We start from the raw sequence: 21907 nt of genomic DNA on the forward strand, positions 1-21907 counted from the left end.
CCACCGGGCCGGCCCCTAAAATACTCTTAATTAATCCCTATTATCAAATTTCTTTCCATAAACTTACATCAATTTATAATCCCCCAGCAGCATATGAGTGTCCATACACTTGCCAGAATTTTGAATTATTGTTTATTAATCTCTTTAATAATTTAATAGATGAAAGTGAAATCATTTTGATTTAATTACATATTTTCATCACTTTATTCATTATTTTATTTCTTATTTTGAAAATTATCCACTGAGTATTATGGATTTCTTATTTATTTCTTATTTTCTTGATATATCAAAAACATTCATCTTTACTTTCCCAGTTTTTTATTTAGCTTCTAATTCCAATTTTTTTGATCAGCAGATTTCAATTTCACATTCTCTATCTTGCTCCTTATAATTTCTTCCACTCTTTAAAAATCTCTGTAGACCATCTATGAAGCTTCTTTCTGACCTCAAATCCAAGCAGTGACCAAGTCCTGTATCTCTACTTCTAAATACATTCTCTATCTTGCTCCTTATAATTTCTTCCACTCTTTAAAAGTCTCTGTAGACCATCTGTGAAGCTTCTTTCTGACCTCAAATCCAAGCAGTGACCAAGTCCTGTATCTCTACTTCTAAATATCTTAGTTGTATATCTTCCTGTTTCCATGATACCAATTCAGACTACCATAATCTCCCGACTATTGCAACAGCCTTCTAGCTGCATTCTCAATCTTTACACTTACTCTCTTCTAATTCATTCTCCTCACTGGTGCCATCTCCACCTTGCTTACAGCTCTTCAGTGGTGCTCTATTTCCATCAGGATAAGATCAAATTGCTACCAAGGCTTACAGGTAAGCAACCCTCCAGCCTCATTCCTTCCCACTCCTCTCTCAAACTCTGGCTTCAGCAGTAGTGAATCCTTCCAGTTCCTTGGAGCTCATCTTTTTTATCACTTTTGATTTTAAAAAGTACTGTTTACTCCATGCCTGAAACGTTCTTCTTTCTGAGCCTCCCCCAACTTCTCAGTCTCTTTCAGGGGAGACTTCTATTCATCTATAAAAGTGTTGCAGAAGAGCTGACACATGATGTTCGATCTATCTCTCCAGGAACAGTACTCAAAGAAGCTTTTATCTTTATATCTCACCATAAAATTGTGTTATTTATTTTTATCTGGATCCCACATTTTTCTTGTGGAGACTTTTTTCTAGATGTTTTGCATTTTTTGCATTATTGTGAAAGAGTCATATAATATACGAGGGTATCTCAAAAAGTTTGTGGAAAAATAAAACGGAAAGATAATACGAACGTTTTCATGAATTTTCTGGAGTCCACTTATATATACCATATTATGTCATATAAGTATATAAGAAAATATGCACATAATATAATTATATAATTTTATGTATCTATTAATTATTCAGCAAGAATCCTGATTTTTCTTTTTATCTGCTGGTGCTGTGGGATAGGCACACTCGTACAAGTCTCCCTCAACCCAAATAGGGTCATGATTCAAATTCATGTTTATCTGGGTTCTGGCTCCCTGTACTTTTTTGTATGTAAATGCCTTTTAAACTTTTAAACACAGCATCCCTACTGACAAAAGAGAGAACCCTAGGGAGGAGTGAGAAGAGGGAAGGGTTATAGGAATAGTTTTCTCCAAAACCTTTTAACGAAAATTAGTTCTTCATGCAGAGATGTCATGCTTATCCTGTAATTTTTGTGCATTTTCTAGAATACTGCCATAGTCTCCTGAGGTGTGCGTATCCCAATTTGAAAAGTATGGTCTATAGTTCACTGTCTTCCCCCAGGAGTTTCCATATAAATGAGACTTAATAACATTTTAGAGCCAGGGAAACTTGGGTCTAGAGACAAAGACTAAATTATTTAGATTCTTGGAGCTCTCAAGCATACAATTACAATGAGTATTCAGGACTATTGATTCTTGTATCTAGAAGTAAGCTAGTTGTCATTTAATAGACAACTATAAAATTCACTCTTCCAATTAATGATTACAATAAAAGGATGATTTATACGCTTAAAAAGTTCAGCAACAACTAACATAAAATGCAAATCTAATAAATGTAACTGTCAATCAGCAAAGGAAGACATTCACTCATCTGAGGAAGAGCCTCCCCCAAATCCTAAAATCACATGGATTTGTGCAATGGTAAGCCAGAAACACTTAAGGAATATAGTTGATAAAGACTTTTGGTTAAAAAGTGAACTTCAAGCAACTGCAGCAAGTACACAGCAATTAACACATAAAACCCTGATTTCAAATTTCTCAGCGAGAGAAAATGGAAAAAGATCAGCATATAGCCTGGCAGGAGGATAGAGACGTAAGAGAAGCTGTGAGGGACCAACAAGATTTCCCTTGGACTGCTGGGCCAAGGATTTTATCACCTCGCTCTTAAAAAATGCTTGGAGTTAATGCCCAGATTGTACAGGATTCTGCAGTTAAATAATGTTTGCTTAAAATGACTGCTTAGTGAATTACATACAGTTCATTCTATAGCATGGGCTCGGTCATTCAAAATATATCCTCTTTGTTCTGTTTACAAAGTCCACATGAATATTAATTTCTCAGATGTTTCAGTCAAAATTACAGCAGTTAGAGAAGGCAACCAGATAAGCAACACCTACAGAATGGTAGTTGAGGTAAGGCTGTTCCTGACTGTATATACCACGATCTACGCACACATACCTGATCACCTCCCTACTGAGGGGCTACTGGCTCCTGAGATTAAAACCCCATGCTATAACATTATATATATATTATAACACATTACAGCAGGACTGACTCCACAAGCCACAAGTTGGAAACGTACCCCAGTATGTCACAGTCATAGCATGCACACCGTAATAGCATTTTCACATATTGCTGGGTAAGGAAATCCTCATTTCTGTATCACTTGTAGTCCTTTTGTAAGGATGGACTATCGCTCATTGATTGCTACTACATATTTCACATAAAAGAAATTTGAAAAATCATCAAGAAATTCAGTAAGACAGAAGATAGGCCATCTGGCTTCTCATTCTGGTTGTTACTCTGATCCTGTCAAGTTGCTTGACATTTATGCTGTTTTCCTCATCTAGAAAATTAAGGAGTTAGACTAGATGAGCCTATACTTCATTCTAATTAAAAAATTATGTCAATTAAATTGAAGATTTACATGATGCTAAAATTTCAGTATAAATTCTAGCCTGTTTGTCTACATTCTCTGTACATTCTGACATTTAGGATCATCCAAATATTTCACTAAAGTTTTTACTGATGCCATATCACAGTTTTCTCAAATTGATTTTTTCAATGCTTTAAAACTGGAGGATAGCAAATATGGGAAAAATCATATCTGCATTGTAAACTGTGGAAGTTAAAGCCAATTTTAAATTTGATCACATTTCATGAAAAATAAAATTATAATCCACAAATGCTATACGTTAGCTTTTTGATTACTGTAAATGTTTGAAAGCCAAGTTATAGAATTTTGCAGTAAACCTCTGGGAATTGAGCACTGATATATCTAAACCCCTCTGAGACTGTAGGTGACCTGGTCAGCAGTAGGAAGCAAAGAAAATGCTAGTATTTTTTTTTTTCAAATTCAGTGCCCATAAATAAAGTTTTTTTAAAAAAATTTATACTGTTTTGTTTTATCACTACACAATGTAAACATTTTTTGTGGCCCTTTACCACAAAAAAAAAATCTCTTTAGCCCCTCCACCTCCACCCCTACCCCTTTTCCACCTCTGGTAGCCTCAGTTCTGTTTTCTCCTTTTTAAAGTTCAAGGAATTATCGTGATTGTTGTATCTTTCTTTCTTTCTCTTTTTGGGAAACTCTAGTGCTAAAGACAGAGCCAGGCGGGCTGGGAGGAACCTCTGGTAGCCTCAGTTCTGTTTTCTCCTTTTTAAAGTTCAAGGAATTATCGTGATTGTTGTATCTTTCTTTCTCTTTTTGGGAAACTCTAGTGCTAAAGACAGAGCCAGGCGGGCTGGGAGGAATATCCCTCTGCAGGACACAGAGCTGCTAGTTGCACACTGAGAGGGGCCCCCACGTTTGATTCCCACCACTCTGTATCATACATGAAATGGTGAGAAAATCACAAGCCAGAAGTGTCAGCTTAGCTATGAATTATAAAAAGCAAGCCTGGTTAAAATAACTTTTCTATTCTTATCAAAAGACTTCCAAAACTGGTTTTTCAGGACTAGGATATGAATAGAGGTTGAAAGTTGCCCCCATCTATATGAATCACTTCCTAGGCGAGACTGCAGAATACAACGTAGAAATGTTGGCCAAATGCACCCAGATCCCTATGGGAAACAACACACCCCCATTTAACTCCATTCAGCCTTTACTCCTTGGTACATTCAGGTAAAAAATAGTGATTTTCTTATTTGGGGAAGATAGGATAGAGGGGGTACAGGTTTGGCATCTCTCTCTCTCTCTCTCTCTCAGCTTAGTGACTTGCAATGCTTTTAGCAGTAGAGAAAAAACAAACATGATTTATTATCTGTAAAACAACAGAATTCACTATTTCACTATATGCATCGTTTATGAAGACAGGAAGAACCTTTTTAAAAAATATTTTTATAGTCACTTGAGAAAACAGACCAGTGGGGTGCTGGTCCCGTGACTCAAAGACTCTACTCTCCTTGTGTGATACGGGATTCACCCTGTGACAGCTCCCACACACAAACTCAAACAGGTGCTCATTTCTGTGGTGGCTGTAATGTGTAAAACTGCCAAGAAGTTCAAAGCAGCACGATCTAAAAGCGCAACAAGGAAGAGCAGAGCTGTTGACAAGCAGAACAGACCATTGGAGGCTGTCAAAATTTAACTGGAAAAAAGACATAGATAATACAGTAAGTTCTAATTTTAATCATTTGGAAGGAAAACAGAATGTTATGCATGTAAAATAGATGTATTTATGTTTGCAAATGTAATTCAACCTACCTCTCTTGGGCAGAAAAGCAGGACTTGTTGGCTGCCCAGCCTGCAGAGACTCGCCAGGTGGATCCAGCTGCAGCAAGTGGATACCTGGAGTTTTCTCCGTGTAGTCTCAGCCTCAACCTGGCTGTACTAATGAACACTTCAGAGGCTTCTCTCTCAGCAGCTGAGTCACTCAGGGAGTAGGTGGGTGGTGTGAAAGAGGGTGTCACCTTGTACAAATACCAATTCAATTAGAACAGTCTCACTCGTGGACCTGCTGTCTTTGTTTGGTGAATTCTTCATATAATTTATGGCCCTGTTATGCCAAAAAAAAAAAAAAAAAAAAAAAAAAAAAAAAAAAAAAACACATATACACACACACATGTTTCTCCTGTTATCACCCTTTTAACTAATATTAACAATACACTCAACTATATCCCTGAATAGGCGGCAACCTATTTTGGATTCTCTTTTTAAAAACAAACCAAAAAAACCAGAGGCAGAAGGAATCCTTACCTGCCCAAGTACCTGGAAGGCAGGAGTGCAGACGCACACACAGGGAGTACCCTGCTTAAAGGAACCAAGTTCTCTCAGGAAAGAAAAGTCCTCAGGAACTCAGGAATACTTGGATCAGAAAATATGAAAGGAATCTGTTAAACAGCTTCTAAACCTGGAATGTTTTGTAAAACTATTACAGGAAAAATAAATCCTAGAATGTAAGGATTCTGATCCATATATTACTTCATGATATATAAAAAATGTGAAAAAAAATGGTTGCAACACCTTTCACAGCTGAGGGCAGCAGTGGACCCCAATGTCAAGGTTTCTTCTGCAGAGAGGAAAGAATCACACAGAAGAAACATCCTAGTGGAGCTCCTATTACGGGCTCTGAAATATACCTTCTATACTAGTGAAGGAGGCTTTAAAGCAGCTTAGCACATCTGGAACATTGCTGAGAGAAACTAGGTTGTTAGAATTTCTTGGTCATTTTTATTCCTTGGTCACACCAACAATTAATCAAATTCTCCCTGTAAGACTGCTATTGAAAACTACAGCGCAGCTGGGCTTTGCCCACAGACATGACTATATAATAAGTAGAAGCATCCAGATTTGAGAGCAAGGCAATTACATGCAGACACAATCATTATGAACCGGGAGATCACTTTCTTAATGTTCCTTTATTCTGGGCTGAGGAAGTTGAAAATCTAAAATGTAAAGTGTTCTCTCAAAGTAAAACATATATACCTGTCTATTCAACCCTTTTTAAGGTATTTTATATATGCAAAGTATTGTTAAACATGTTTTAAATTTCTGTGATGCCAGTAAATGTTGGCTGGATTGAGATTGGATGTTAATGTTACAGATGAGAAAGTTGAAAAACAAAGACGTGACTTGGCTCAACTCAAAAAATAAATTAGAAGTTATATTCAGCATTAGAACTTAGACAAAATGAAGATCTGAAACAGTTTAAGAGCTGCTTTGTAGGGACAAGCTGCAACTTGTGTTATAGAATGTTTAAATGTATGTCTTTGTCTTTTATAAAATATAGAACCAGAAGAATAAGTTTGTACCTTATAATGAAGTAAAAGTACAGCTGCCCTAGGTACACTTAAGGCTTTTCAGCTTCCAAGGAATTATTTCTGTGTGTCATTAAGGGTTTCTCTTACTTTATATACCAGGACACCCAAACCCTTAAACCAAACTAGTGTTTTTTCATTTAGAACAAAATCTCTTATTCGAAAACACTTGAGCAAAATGCAGACCTCCTCATGCTGAAAAGATATTCAGCAAAAAGATTGCCTAAAATTAAGAATCTCAAAGCACAAAGAGGTCAGAGCAAGAATGCGTTTGGGTGTGGAGGTGGTTATATAGGCTCAGCCTTGGTTTCACTCAAGCCTTGAACTGGGAAGCCCTGAGCATGCTTAGAATAACTTGGCTTCACCACACCTGTTTCACTGTGAGTGTCGGAGTTCTCAAGGTCTCTTTAGAACGTAAGCTCAGAGGCTGGGGTGGCAAATGGTTTTATGTCAGGTCCCAATGCCAACTGATTGGTGGTGGCTGCCTGGAAGGACACGATGAGGTTTGTAGGTAAGTTTGGACTCAACCAGAGAGTGTCATGGTTAATTAGCTATGTCCACCTTAGGTCTTGGATGGGGGAAAGTTTGCTGGCCCAGAGTCTCATAAAATGAGACATTATAATGTCACATTGCTTTTTCTTTGTGTTGTATCCAATGAAACAACCAGCCAAAATAAGCACCAATGTCCACCTTAGGTCTTGGATGGGGGAAAGTTTGCTGGCCCAGAGTCTCATAAAATGAGACATTGTAATGTCACATTGCTTTTTCTTTGTGTTGTATCCAATGAAACAACCAGCCAAAATAAGCACCTCTTACTGCCTAATAAAGAAAATAGTAAATACTTTTAGAGCACTTTTAATGTGCCGGGCATTGTTCTCAAAAGTTTTCAAACATTCATTTAATAATTGCTATTAAGTGATTGTCACCACCTCACCCCAGAGAGATTCAAAACTGTTCTGAAAATGCAAGTGATACAAAGAGGACAAATCAGCCTCTCAAAGCTTTCTCACCTATTATGCCCAGACTTTGAGGGTTTGGAAGAGAGAGGGCTCCCCATTTTCTTTCCAGATGGTGGAAATAAATGTTATGTGCCTGTTAAAACAAAAGAGGTATCATTACAGTGACAATCACAGAGCCAATTTCTCTTTGTCTGGGAGTAGATAGGTGCCAGAATTAATGAATTACAGCCAGTGCTGCAAGAGCTGGAACATTGCTTAATACGCTTTGATGTCACCAGCATGATGCAGACCAGTGGGGATCACAGCACAGGGCCCCGCAGAGCCAGGGTCAATTTGTTGTATACAGACTTACAGTTCACTATGGGCAAACAACTTACCCTTTAGGATCATGTCCAGCTTGGCGCAGTGAGATTGATGATAACCATCTCTTTACCAACTGGACAGATCGCAATGACAATATCAGCGTTTTTAAAGCAAGACCCAAATCTGTGCTCTAGACAATATCTGGAAGAAACAGGAGAATTCAGTTTTGAGTTCCCAAGGCTTTCTGACTCTTCTTCAAGCTCCAAACAGGTAATTACCCTTGCTCAAAGAAACCAGTAGATTTTAGGCGTGATTGATGAAAATTATAATGACAGTTACAAAAATAACAATAACGAGAGCAGCAACATGTGACGAGTATGTGCCAGTTACTACTACGTGCTTTATGTGTATTATTTCATGTGATCTTCACAAAACCATACACTGGGGGAACTGTTATGTCCATATTACAGATGATAAAACAAAAGCCCAAGGTCACATACCTGGAAATTAGACATGTCCAGAATTCCAATGTAGGCATGCTGACTGCAGGGCCCACATTCCTACATAGGAAGCTCCACCACCTCTTCAAAGTACCGGAAAGGAGACTGGGCACTCTAACCAAGAGACTTTGGCTGGACTCTGTACTACAAGAGTGAGCTAAATTCACAGCAGGCCTGAGTCCAGATTAATAGCTGACATACAAATACAATGGCTTACAGCAGGAAATATTTGCATATATACATGCATTTATGTATTCGTATTGCTCATTGTATCAAAAATATAACCCAGCCCATATACATTAAATCACAGTACCAGAACCAGAGAATGACCAGGAATTGCTTCAGAATCTAGTGTCATTTAATGATAGTGTAAACATAGCTAGCCAGTTTTTTTTTTCTTTCCCTTTAAGTAGACTATTTTTTACAGCAGCTTTTTACTCTGCACTTTATAGAGATTGCTCAAATGATAATCATCACAACTGAACTTGCTGCCCAAGGCTGAAACCTCCATCATCACCTCCCTCACTCTCTCCCCTACTCTAGACCTCATCCAATTGGTTTGAGCAATTTGTCCTGACCCATCACCATCAATTCTACCTCCTACTTCTCTAGGATCACTCTTGCTCTTGACTCCTGCCACCTACTTAATTCAGGCCCTCAAGTCTTAAGGTAACGCTACTTTAATCACCTGCTAACTAGTCTCTTCTCAGTTCAAATCTGTCCCCTGCTGAGTCAATTAGGTTCTTTCAGTTTGGAAGAATCAGAGATAAGCTCTGGAAACCTCATTTAATGGGGTGCACTAACAGTAGCAGTTAAGCAGTTAAGACTGACAGAGCCCAAAACGGTGATTCTTAAAAATCTATAGTTTATTACAAGAAAAAGATAGGAAGCAGCTACCACATTAAAGATAAGTATCACAGCTAAAGGCTGTCTCACAGTAAAGGGTTAGAGAGGCCACGTGCAAGCTCCAATTGTCCTCCCTCTATAAGATTCTTCTCAGGATCCACTTTCTCTCTCACATCAAGAATTACTGACATGTGAATTAAACACCGAAATGGAGTCTCAGCTGGGATTTCTCATATCTGCTGGTCACGTAGGTGCAGCCTGCAATGCAGCCAGGCCTTCCGGGGTCTCACCAGGTACAAATCATCAGTCTCACTGATATCAATAAGCAATGCTGATATGCTGGTACAGACCATCCTGAAACTCTTAGGGCACACGGTTACAAAGCAATGCCACCAATCAGTATGTTTCAGATCAGTGCTGTGCTGGCTCATTTCTTATTTTAGTAGAACAACTCAGGCTAATTCCAGTCTTGTTGGAATTACCCTCCACAGCACGGGGCTTTACTATAAAGACTCATGGAGCTGTCAGAAAGACAGGATATGTCTCAGCTGTCTTTCTAAGATATTAAATAGTATTCCCCACTAGTTACTTTGTAAAAACAACACTAGTTGTCGGATGCAACTCTGGGACTCCAAGAGCAGCTCTATGAGTCTCCCATGCTCATGACTCAGTTCCTCTCCCTTTGGTTCTCTACCTGCTTCTTTCTACCACGCTACCAATTTATCATAGTCTCTGCAGGTCTCTGTTTAAATGCCCTGGGAGAGATCCGCTTGAGTCCTTCAGCCACCACCCATACTGGGGTGCTGTGGGTAGAGCTCTTGCTCAGGGCTCTGGCTAGCCATAGGAGAACATTTTTGGTCAGATATCTACCTCATCTCAATCAGCAGTGACCAAGGCAACAGCACTGCATGGCTCCCCTAAGCCTTGCAACTGCTCAGAAGTGGGCTACTGGCATGGCATGCATGCAGTTGATCCTTCCCAGTACGGACACACCATCCCTAACATTATTTTTCCAAAATACAGGTGCAATCACGTCAGTCCCTAGCTCCAAACCCATCATAAGTTCCCTGTGTCCCATCAGATTCAAACACCTTAGACTCGTTTATGACTGTGCTGTCAATGCAGCGGCCAATAGCCACATGTGGCTATTTAAAACTTAAATTAATTAGAATTAAGTAAATTTAAAATTCCATTCTTCAATTGCACTAGCCACAGTTCAAATACCATATTGGGTAGGGAAGATACGAAATGCAGAAAGCTGGTCTCGAATGCCTGTTTAAGCCACTTCCAACTATTCCAGGCTCATCTTCCACCACTGCCTCCCATGAGCCCTAAGCTCTAGCCAAGGATTCTTGCTATTGCCCAAATAAACTTATATTTTAGGCCTTCAATATCTGTCCTTATGCCATTCCTATGACCTAAAATATCCTTGCCTCTTGTGAACCTGGTGACCTCTTACTCATCCTCATAGGCCCAGCAAAAATTACATAACCTGTTTTGTGAAGGTTTTCCTACCATTCTACTCCCCCCTTTCTCTCTGCTCTAAGAGAACTCTGTATATTCTTCTATTATAGTACTTAACTACATTATATGATAAACTAGTCGTATGCAGCATACCATATACCTTTCTAGAAGGCCTTAATAGTGGTAGCAGTATAACTACTGCTTAAGAGCACAGACTCGGGTGCAGGATGGCCTCTGCCAATGACTTCTTGAGTAACCTGGTTAGCCATTTAACTTCTTTCGTCTCAGTTCCCTTATCTGTGAGATGGGGATAATAAAATATTACCTTCCTTACAGAGTCACTGTAAGGATCAATTGTGTTAATATAGAAAAAGCACTTAGAACAGGGCCTGCAACTTTGTAAGGTGCTACCTAAAAGTTAGCTCTTAGCAAGCTATTAATGCATCTTTTTTATTCATACACAAAAATGTATCTTAGAAGAACAGGAATGTAAGCACAATTAATAACCCCTCTCTTCTCAGGTATACTGCTGTGCTCAATGATCAAATGCCAGTGAACAAAGTTGTTCATGAACAGCATTAGCTGTCTATGACTAAATGCAGGTTTTAGAACGTGTATGAAAATCTTCTCAAGAGTCAGTCCCTGGGACTTACTGATGGTTTTATAAAAGACTAATCATGCAGGAAACTCATCCTTTGACAGAGAAATGATTATTTATTTTTGCTGACACAATTTTTTTTTTTTGGTTTGGTTATCATTACAATTTTAATATACATGTTATCAAGAATGTGAATTTCATCAAGATCAAATCTCATTGCAAATGATTTTTATAAAGATCTCCGTTTATAAATAGACTACTGTGAGCATTTCAGGCTTCAGGTTTTAACTAAATAACAGAAAATCTGAAATGTCCATTACATTTAATAATTTCAAAACATTTTTAAATACCCTGATCGATAAGAAAAGTGAACTTTCTGGAAAATAAATAAATAAATAAATAAAACAAAATAACCAATAAATAACAACTAAAAAACCAATACTCAATCACTCATCTACCTTATCACCTTCTAAGAGAGACATTTTCAAAATCTGTCTAGAGTATGCCATATTATTTCACATACGACTATAAGAGAAAGGATTATTTATGAACGGTGAGTGAGAGATGCCACGTGGACTGCAGTGTCCCCTGCACTATTGCACAATTCATTTCTCAGGACAACAACTTGTTGTTATTCCCAGTCTCTTCTGTTTGATTGGCTTGGCATTTCTCTCTTCATAGACCCAATCTTTTTTCTCTTTCCTCAGTATTCCATATCCATCATGGCACAGTTTTATTTCTTTCTTGAAATCTATTATATCTCTCCTCTAATAATTTACTGTTCTATTAGTTTTGCATCACTGCTGTTAACAAATTATCACAACTTTAGTGTTTTAAAGCAATGCAATTTATTATCTTATAGTGCTGGATGTCAAAAGTCTAAAATTAGTCTCATTGGGCTAAACTCATTGGTTCCTTCTGGAGGCACTGAGGGCGGAATCTGTTTCCTTGCCTTTTCCAGCTTCTAGCAGACATCTGCATCCCTGGTTCATGATCCTTTCCTGGCTTCGTTCCAACCTCTGGCTCTGGCCCCACATCTCTTACTCTGATTCTGATCCTCCTGTCTCCCTCTTATAAGAACACATGTGATTACTTTGGTCTTATTCGGATGATCCAGGATAATCTCATCTCAATATCATTAATTTAATCACATCTGCAAAATCTCCTTTGCCGTGAAAGATAACATATTCACAGATTCCGGGGAATAGGACATGAACATCTTTGGCAGGGGGTGCTATTATTCAGGCTACCAAACCTATCATATTTTTACACTTTTTCTGAGTTCTCTATAGCTTCGTCTATTTTTACAATTTAAAAAACTAAAAATATCATTAAGTAAATAGAAGTTCAAAATGAATGCAATAATTTGATTTAGTAAATAAATACAAAAAAAAATGATACTCTTACGACCTTTATTAAGTGAAAATAGGTGACATTTAGGATTGCATCTAAAATTTTTTTACTTAAAAACATGTAAACAGGGCCGGCCCAGTGGCGCACTGGAGAGTGCGCCGCTTGGGAGCACAGCGGCGCTCCCGCCGAGGGTTCGGATCCCATGTGGAGACCGGTTCCTGTTCACTGGCTGAGCACGGTGCGGGCGCAACACTGAGGGTTGCGATCCCGTTGCTGGTCCCCGGTACGGGCGCGACACCGAGGGTTGCGATCCCGTTACCGGTCAGTAAAAAAGACAAAAAGGAAAAAAAATAAACAAACAACAAAAAAAACCATGTAAACAAATACTAGAAACACTTGCAATTTTTATTGTCATTCTCTACATTCCACTCATGAGTGATATAAACAGTAGTAATTTAATAAGCATGTTTTCAAATGATCCATGGATGCTCGAGTATTAGTTGCAATGATCATGTAAAAACTGTTCCTTGCTAAATCTTGTGTAAACATACTACCTAAACTATATATTACCTGTAAACATATGCATACATACCTCCATATATATGTACACATTATTTATATTTGCACATCTATAATATGTATATTAAATATATACAGATATAACACACACATATGGGATCTATACACACACACAGATAGCTCTACTTGTGTCTGTGTCCCCTATCAGAATGTAAGCAACCTGAAGGCGGAGACTAGAGCTTATATATCCTTGCATCCTTAGTGGGCCTGACCTTGCCAGTTCTCAGAGATTGTTTCTTGGTTGACTATGTTTGCATTACCATGTGACACATGGGGAAATGGAACAGAAGCCACCCATAATGGATTGAATTGTGTCCTCCCAAAAGTTTAATATGTTGGAGGCTTGGTCTCCACTATGACAGGGTTGAGAGGGTGGGAAGTCCTACTATGGTAATTGAAAGGTGGGCCTTGAAGAGTGATTAAATTGCTGGACCATGCCACAGTGAATGGATTAATAATGGTGGTCTGGGACATGGTTTGGAGGGTTTTAAAAGCAGAGCACATGAGAGTCTCCCTCTCTCTGCTCCACCATTTTCTGCCATGTGAGACCCCTGCATTGCTGTAAAGCCACCACCAAAGAAGACCCTCACCAGATGTGTTCCCTGGATTTGGACTTCCCAGCCTCAGAAACTATAAGGAGTAAATTTTGTTTTCTTATAAATCACCCAGTTCCAGGTATNCTCTTTCCTCAGTATTCCATATCCATCATGGCACAGTTTTATTTCTTTCTTGAAATCTATTCTATCTCTCCTCTAATAATTTACTGTTCTATTAGTTTTGCATCACTGCTGTTAACAAATTATCACAACTTTAGTGTTTTAAAGCAACGCAATTTATTATCTTATAGTGCTGGATGTCAAAAGTCTAAAATTAGTCTCATTGGGCTAAACTCATTGGTTCCTTCTGGAGACACTGAGGGCGGAATCTGTTTCCTTGCCTTTTCCAGCTTCTAGCAGACATCTGCATCCCTGGTTCATGATCCTTTCCTGGCTTCGTTCCAACCTCTGGCTCTGGCACCACATCTCTTACTCTGGTTCTGATCCTCCTGTCTCCCTCTTATAAGAACACATGTGATTACATTGGTCTTATTCGGATGATCCAGGATAATCTCATCTCAATATCATTAATTTAATCACATCTGCAAAATCTTCTTTGCCATGCAAGATAACATATTCACAGATTCCGGGGAATAGGACATGAACATCTTTGGCGGGGGGGGGCTATTATTCAGGCTACCAAACCTATCATATTTTTACAATTTTTCTGAGTTCTCTATAGCTTTGTCTATTTTTACAATTTAAAAAACTAAAAATATCATTAAGTAAATAGAAGTTCAAAATGAATGCAATAATTTGATTTAGTAAATAAATACAAAAAAAAATAATACTCTTATGACCTTTATTAAGTGACAATAGGTGACATTTAGGATTTCATCTAAAATTTTTTTACTTAAAAACATGTAAACAGGGCCGGCCCGGTGGCACACTGGAGAGTGCGCCGCTTGGGAGCATGGCAGCGCTCCCGCCGAGCGTTCGGATCCCATGTGGAGACCAGTTCCCGCTCACTGGCTGAGCGCGGTGCGGGCGCAACACCGAGGGTTGCGATCCCGTTACCGGTCAGTAAAAAAGACAAAAAGGAAAAACAAACAAACAAACAACAAAAAAAACCATGTAAACAAATACTAGAAACACTTGCAATTTTTATCGTCATTCTCTACATTCCACTCATGAGTGATATAAACAGTAGTAATTTATTTATTTATTTTTATTATTTTTTTTTTTTTTGTCTTTTGTCTTTTTCCGTGCCCGGCAACGGATCGCAACCCTCAGTGTTGCCCCCGTACCGGACTGGGGACCGGCAACGGGATCGCAACCCTCGGTGTTGCTCCCGTGCCTCGCTCAGCCAGTGAGCGGGAACCGGTCTGTATGTGGGATCCGAACCCTCGGGCGGGAGCGCCGCTGCGCTTCCCAAGCGGCGCACTATCCAGCGCGCCACCGGGCCGGCCCCAACAGTAGTAATTTAATAAGCATGTTTTCAAATGATCCATGGATGCTCAAGTATTAGTTGCAATGATCATGTAAAAACTGTTCCTTGCTAAATCTTGGTCTCCCAGTTCCTTTACTTTACATAATCAAAAGAGAAGTCTTCCAGAAGAAAGCAGAGAATTCTAGAAAATTTTCAATTTCCAAACATTATTGTAAGCTAATGGGTTATCCTTTGCTGTAACAAAATTTGTTACAATTTTAATGGTGTCCCTAGAAAATGATGATTTTCAAATACTCATATTTTGGAATCAGTATACTTTATTATTGCTTTAATTTTACAATTCCCTTTGCCAATACCTCATTCCTCAGGCCATTTTAACTAAAAGTTATTAAAAGTAATTGGCCTCAATAATTGGGGAGTGTGTGTGTATGTGTGTTGTTTGTGAAAGACGGGAGAGAGAGAGGGAGAGTGAGAGAGAAAGGAAGCCTTGAGGTCATTGAGAATATTGTCGGATAATTTGCTTTTTTATTTCATGCATCATGCTCTTTTTAAATTTTTTATATGTTTTTAATTTTTTTACTGTTGGTTTGCATTTTATTTTCCATTTACTCTACTTAATATTCGGTTCTTTCCAAAAGAAAAAAATGATATAGGCTTACACATTTGGATGTCTTTTATAAAAATAAATTTTGACTTTTATCAGTTCTACTACAGATACCTGATATAAAGAAGGTGAGGAGATTTCAAACTAACAATTAAATTTCAAAGGCAGACTAAATAGAAATGTAAAGACCTGATTGAATTTGTTTTTATACATAAGAGGCACAATACTGATCTGGAATTCCAAAGCTATTGTCTGTATAAAATATGACAGCTTCCCCCAAAAGTGCATACTATAGAACATTTTCTCCCAGTCAGGGGAAATTTTTGAGAAACCCTCAAGATTCTTGCCCACAAATCCAGCCCTAGCAAATAAAATATGACACTCCCTTGCTTTGAGCACAGATAGAGACAAAGATTGATATGACAGCACCAAACAAGTGACATATTTAGGTGACATATTTGGGATTAAAAATACATAAGCAAACATTAAATGTTATAAAACGTTACGGCAGCTCTCATTATTAATGTAACTGATGCAACTCAGAACCAAGCCTTTTGTTCTTTGTACACGGCCAGAGGTCAGCAATCTTTTTCTTAAAGGACCAGATAGTAAATATTTTATGTTAAGCTTTGTAGTCTGTACCCAAAAACTCAACTCTGCCATGTCGCAGAAAGCAGCTGCAGACAATATGGTAAAGGAAGGGGCGTGGGTAGAGTGATCTACAGCATGCTGAGCTGGAACTGCTCGGCCGCCCCTGGTCTGTGTTAACCACCCCTATTGGAAAAACAAACCTCTTCCTTTTCACCCCCTCCCTGTGTAGGGGGGACATCAAATGATAAAAGGATCATAAACATTTGGTGGAAATTTCATTTTCCAGACAAGGATACTGAGGTTCTGAGTGGTCCAGGTGACTTGGAAAAGATCTAATAACTTAATTTGTGTGGAAGTGAGACCAGAGTCCAGTCAAAATTCTGAAACATTTTCTAACCACTTACTATGTCAGATAAGCTTCTAGGCACTTATACTTTATGTGATTTCATCCTCACAACAACTGTTTAAAGTACTGTTATCTTCACTTCAAAAATGAAGAAACTAAGGTTCAGAGGTTAAGCAACATGTCCAGAGTTTCACTGCAGGCAATGGCACAGGGAAGAGCTGGGGCTTTTAACCCTCTGTTTCTTTCTGCTTCTGCTGCTGCTGCTGCCTCCCACCACTCCACTTTCCATTGCTTGCTATTCCATGACCCTCTTGGAAGGAGCCACAGGGAAGAGCTGGGGCTTTTAACCCTCTGTTTCTTTCTGCTTCTGCTGCTGCTGCTGCCACCCTCCCACCACTCCACTTTCCATTGCTTGCTATTCCATGACCCTCTTGGAAGGAGCCCTTTCATTGTAGCACATGTACTCTCTGTGCTTGGAAGCCAGTGCTGGAGTTCTACCAATGCATCTGACCCAAGCTCTCATGGGTAGGATGTTTTCCCCTCAGAAGCACTCACAAAACCTGACTTGTCTATCCAGTCTAACTATAATTCTGCAACACAGAAACAGGGAGTGGACCTTCACTTTACACACCCATGGCCAACCCCATGAAGAAAGGCTGGGAAATGTAAGTGTTTGATCTTTGCTTATGTAACACCACCAATTTGAAAAGACCCAAAACCACAGGGCATAAAGAAAGTCAGTTGACTTCATGCTCCCTCCCACGCTGTGAGAATCCTGGAGCAGCCCTGTGACTCATTCTAGTGTCCACAGCCTCTAGGGGTACAGGGCAGGTCCCAGAAAAACTACTGGAATTACCTTCATTCATAGCCAAATGTGTGACACTTTTAAGAAGTTGGACCTTCACTGGCATCCCAACATTGCACTTCACGAGCATCCCCACACTTATCTGACTTTGTTTTTCCATAAGCCTGTCAAACAAGTAGGTGTAGAAATTTAGAAAGGAATAAAGGGTCATTGCCATAAATTTCTTTTCTCAATAAACATATTTCCTTATGAAGGTTTGGCCAAGTGTCATAACTAATGCTCCCACCATTAAAAGAAAAAGTCATCACAGAGTAAATGACAATCCATGAACTGAAAACAGAAGTTTTTAAGTTGATGTACTCATTTTACAGAATCAGATATTATTATTCTGTGTATCTTATGCACGAATGTAAGCCATCATTACTTATCCGTTGACGTAAGGAGAAGTTGAGTGGTCTACACACTCATTTTCATCTCAGACTCTTACTTTGTGCAGACCACCTACTTTGTGCAGGGCTAGTAGCTAGAACAGGGCTTTTATAAAATATATTATCCTCAGATTACTAATAAGCATGTATTTCCTCTCTGTCTTTCCTTTCCCAACCAAGCCCTATTTTCCATCTGTTAAAATGCACAGGTTCAAATGCAAAAATTAAATGAGAGGAAACTTCTCTCTTACAGCAAAAGCAATTCCCAGTGGATTTCTAATGAAGAGATTCTGTAAGGTATATTGTCCCTTACTCTTCCTTCCAAATTTTTATGTCTCCCAAAAGTAAGGGGGAAAAAAGTGTGGTATCAAATTGGGTGAGGCAGCCCATAGAAGTCTCCGGGAAAGTAAGATAAGACTCGATAGTGAAGCAATGGATCATAAATTAAAACAGCAGCTTTACACACCCATTTCCCTAATTTAATCACTCAGCAAAGCCCATGGCAGAGAGAAATAAACAGTGTGGGGCTCTCTCCAGTGCTGCCTGAGCTGACTGTAAAGATTAGAAGGAAAGAGTGCCAACATATTTCACATAATTGTGTGATTTGCCAAGACGTCAGAGGCAAATCAAGAAATGTTAAAAATGATGTCAGTGAAATCATTTTCTGAAAGCAAACAAACTGATTTAAAAATAACAACAAAAAAGTGCCAGCTGGAGAACTTCACTGAAGCACTTCAGATACCACCAGGCAAATTCCTAACTGCAGTAAAAATTCTCATGCTCCACCTGAAGTTCCTGCTGCCCTTTGTGTCACTGGGCAGCTTCCTGGGTCTCCCTGAGAAGGTATGCAGCCCGCCCTGTGGGCCACCCCACCCTTCCACGCTGAACCTGAGCAAGCCAAGCAAATACACTCTAAAAGGCAAAGACATTCTTTAGGGATTGTGCAGAGGAATTTGGCAGCTGCATCTCCCCGTGAGGTGTGCATAAAAAAAAAAGCTCCTCGCCGGGGCATGGGCTTATCTACAGCCTCTCTAGAAGACATCACTATTAAACTGTATTTATCGAGAAATCCATATTTATATTAAAATGCCTGTAGGCTTTCTCTACTACTGATACCTTTAAAATACTAACTAAAAAAGAAACAAAGACAAAAACAACTTACCCTCGCAAATATGACTTGCATGGAACCAAGTAAAGAATGGAACTAATATAGGATTTTTTGCATAAATATCTTTTCTACTTCTCTATTTTCTTCCTTCCTTCCCTCCATGGAACACCAGTGAAACAGCTTCTAGCATTCACGATCCATTCTGGGAACCTAATAGGGATGATTGGCATCTCTTACATGCCAGGAGGCATGACAGGCCTGGGACCCAGAACAGACTCCCCGTAGTGTCCTTTTTCAATCCTACTGGGTGCTGTGTGCACAGAGAGATGCCATTGTCTTTTGAACTACAGCCTTGTTTCCACAGGCCACATCAGTCATGGGAAAAGTACAGACTCCCCGTAGTGTCCTTTTTCAATCCTACTGGGTGCTGTGTGCACAGAGAGATGCCAATGTCTTTTGAACTACAGCCTTGTTTCCACAGGCCACATCAGTCATGGGAAAAGTCAAAGGCTTGAGAGAAATTTGGTTTTGGACCCACCTTTTTATCACCAGGATTCCTACTAGACCCAAGCTCAGGTCACTACCTTTCTCATTTTGGTGTGGGGACTGCCTACTTTGTGCAGGCCAGGGTACTGAGTGATAAAGGTGCCATTACTCCCTTGTCCTCTATTGCAGGGGAAGAGTCTCCTGCTGAGTGAGTGAATCACAGAGACCGTAGAGGTGAGCTGAGCTGTCACCCTGGGCTAAGGGCTGAGTCTTCTGGTGCTTTTCAGTGGGAGTCCATTGTCATGGCCCTGTGAATCATTTATGAACTAGACATGACCCTTGTAGATGCCAGAATTCAGTGGGTGGAGCATTGAAGGATTTTTTTGGTTGCTGTTATTTTGTTTACTTAAATAAGGAAGACCGTCTGACTTGTTCATGAGTAGGGGTAATGAAATAATAGGCCAGTTCCTGGAGGCCAGAAAGACAAGCTGAAAAACAAGAAGGATGGTGGAGAAAGAAGGCACACAAAATGTCTACGGGATATAATCAGCCCTTCAGAACTATATTATAGTTCTCTCTGGGACAGAAACCTGTACTGGCTGTGATCATCTGCTTGTGTGCTGAAGCAGAAATGATTAGTGAACGGTGGTTTGCAGACCTTCTCTCTTTCAGCCCATGCAAATGCATCAGGGCATTTGAGCATCGCCCACTCAACTTTACCCTCTACTGTTTCTAATTCCCAGGGTGATTACCAGTGAACTTAGCCACTTCCTCCTATGCACTGGATTTACATGTCACAAATCTCTTTCTGTGTCTTCATGTGCCTTTTCTTCTCTCTCGTTCTTTTGCTCTCTGTATATATCTTGTCTCTTTGTAGCAGGTTTTTCTATGTCAAGATGTCAACATTATTTTCTTTGTTTTTCTTAATCATGTTCCTTCTTTCAATGAATTTTTTTTTAACTCTTTCTCCTCTGCTTTCGTCCCTCAGCCACACAAAATACAAAATGGAAATATATTTTAGTACCTGTTTTATTTGTTGTAAAGAGTACATTAACAGATCATTTCTTTCTTACAATTGTTAAATAAAAATTATGAGGACATTTTTTTGGACTAAGTTCCTATACTAGGCCCTAACAGACCAGACTAAAAACCAAAATGGAGTCAACCCTGCTAAGTTCCACATCAACCAAAATGTGGTCTGATCTTCCCAGGAATCTGGATAAAGAGATAACAGCCAATTTCCCAAACAAGCCAGTTTAAATCTTCATTAGGTACAGTAATGAAGATTTACCTCTGCTTTAACCCTTACACAAAAGAGATAGCCTGAAGTAATCTTATGTTAACTAGTCGGTCATTTTTCTATTGTTTTGTCTTACTGTTCCCACCTTACAAAGAAAGTAACTTTGAAAAAACCAATTTGCTTTTTGTTCTGTTTCTGCTTTCTTTTTTTTCTTCAGTTTATTTATTTATATATTTTAATTTTTTGTTTACTGAGACATAATTGATTGTACATATCTGTGGGTACTGTGTTGAATACCCATTCTTGTGTGCGATATATGATGCTAAAATCAGGATAAATACTATATTCAACAATACACAATATAATTATTTTTTGTGTCCCTTTACCAATTTCTTGCTAACACCCTCCCTGCCCCCTTTCACACCTCTGGTAACTTCAGTTCTGTTCTTGTCTTTTGAAAGTTCAATGGCTTGTTATGGTTGTATCTTTCTTCCTCAACCTTTTCTGTCTATAAAACCAACCTCCTCTGCCTGCCCCCTTTCACACCTCTGGTAACTTCAGTTCTGTTCTTGTCTTTTGAAAGTTCAATGGATTGTTATGGTTGTATCTTTCTTCCTCAACCTTTTCTGTCTATAAAACCAACCTCCTCTACGCAGCTCATTGGAACACTTAGTCCGTTTCATGGAATGACTTGTTGCCCAGTTCTAGAATCTCAATAACGCCAATTGAGATCTTTAACTCAACGTGTAATGTTGTCCTTTTAAACACAATATTTAGACTGAGTTGCATTTAACCTGTACGTGGTTGTAAAAAGAGAAGTAACATTTGAAAAAGGAGACTGTAGTAAGTCACTCAACTCCTCCAAGCCTCAGTTTATACATTTGTAAAACAGAGGTATTAGATGAGACAATCTCTAATAAGGTCTTTCAGTATAATCATCCTGTTGTCACCTATGATTCTAAAACAAAAATACCAACAGCTTTACATTCCCTCTTCTGCCTCTATGGGAAGATTAATTCCTGGGGGTATTTCAGGTCTTGAAGCAGCTGTGAGTGGTGTACGATTCCAGGACTTTTCAAATTAAACCACAGAGACAGTTGCTTTTCAATCAGTTTAGGTCCTGCTTTCTTTTTGGTCTAGTTCTTATTTTCCCTCATTATATATTTCTTGTGTACTCAGGGGAGTTGCAGACACTAGTATAGTTCACCAAATTATATATATATATATAT

General features: G+C 39.0%; 1 protein-coding gene across 1 annotated transcript in view; it reads right to left on the reverse strand.

The window, feature by feature from the left end:
* The window catches only part of SCEL (sciellin), a 113533-nt gene extending 108590 nt beyond the window's left edge, over nucleotides 1-4943 (reverse strand). Inside the window, exon 1 of the mRNA XM_008572528.1 lies at nucleotides 4930-4943. The gene's annotated coding sequence lies outside the window, so the exon portion shown is untranslated. The remainder of the gene's footprint in view (nucleotides 1-4929) is intronic.
* Nucleotides 4944-21907: the final 16964 nt, after the last annotated feature.

This window comes from Galeopterus variegatus, unplaced genomic scaffold, assembly GCF_000696425.1.
Source record: "Galeopterus variegatus unplaced genomic scaffold, G_variegatus-3.0.2 Scaffold802, whole genome shotgun sequence".
Taxonomy (NCBI): domain Eukaryota; kingdom Metazoa; phylum Chordata; class Mammalia; order Dermoptera; family Cynocephalidae; genus Galeopterus; species Galeopterus variegatus.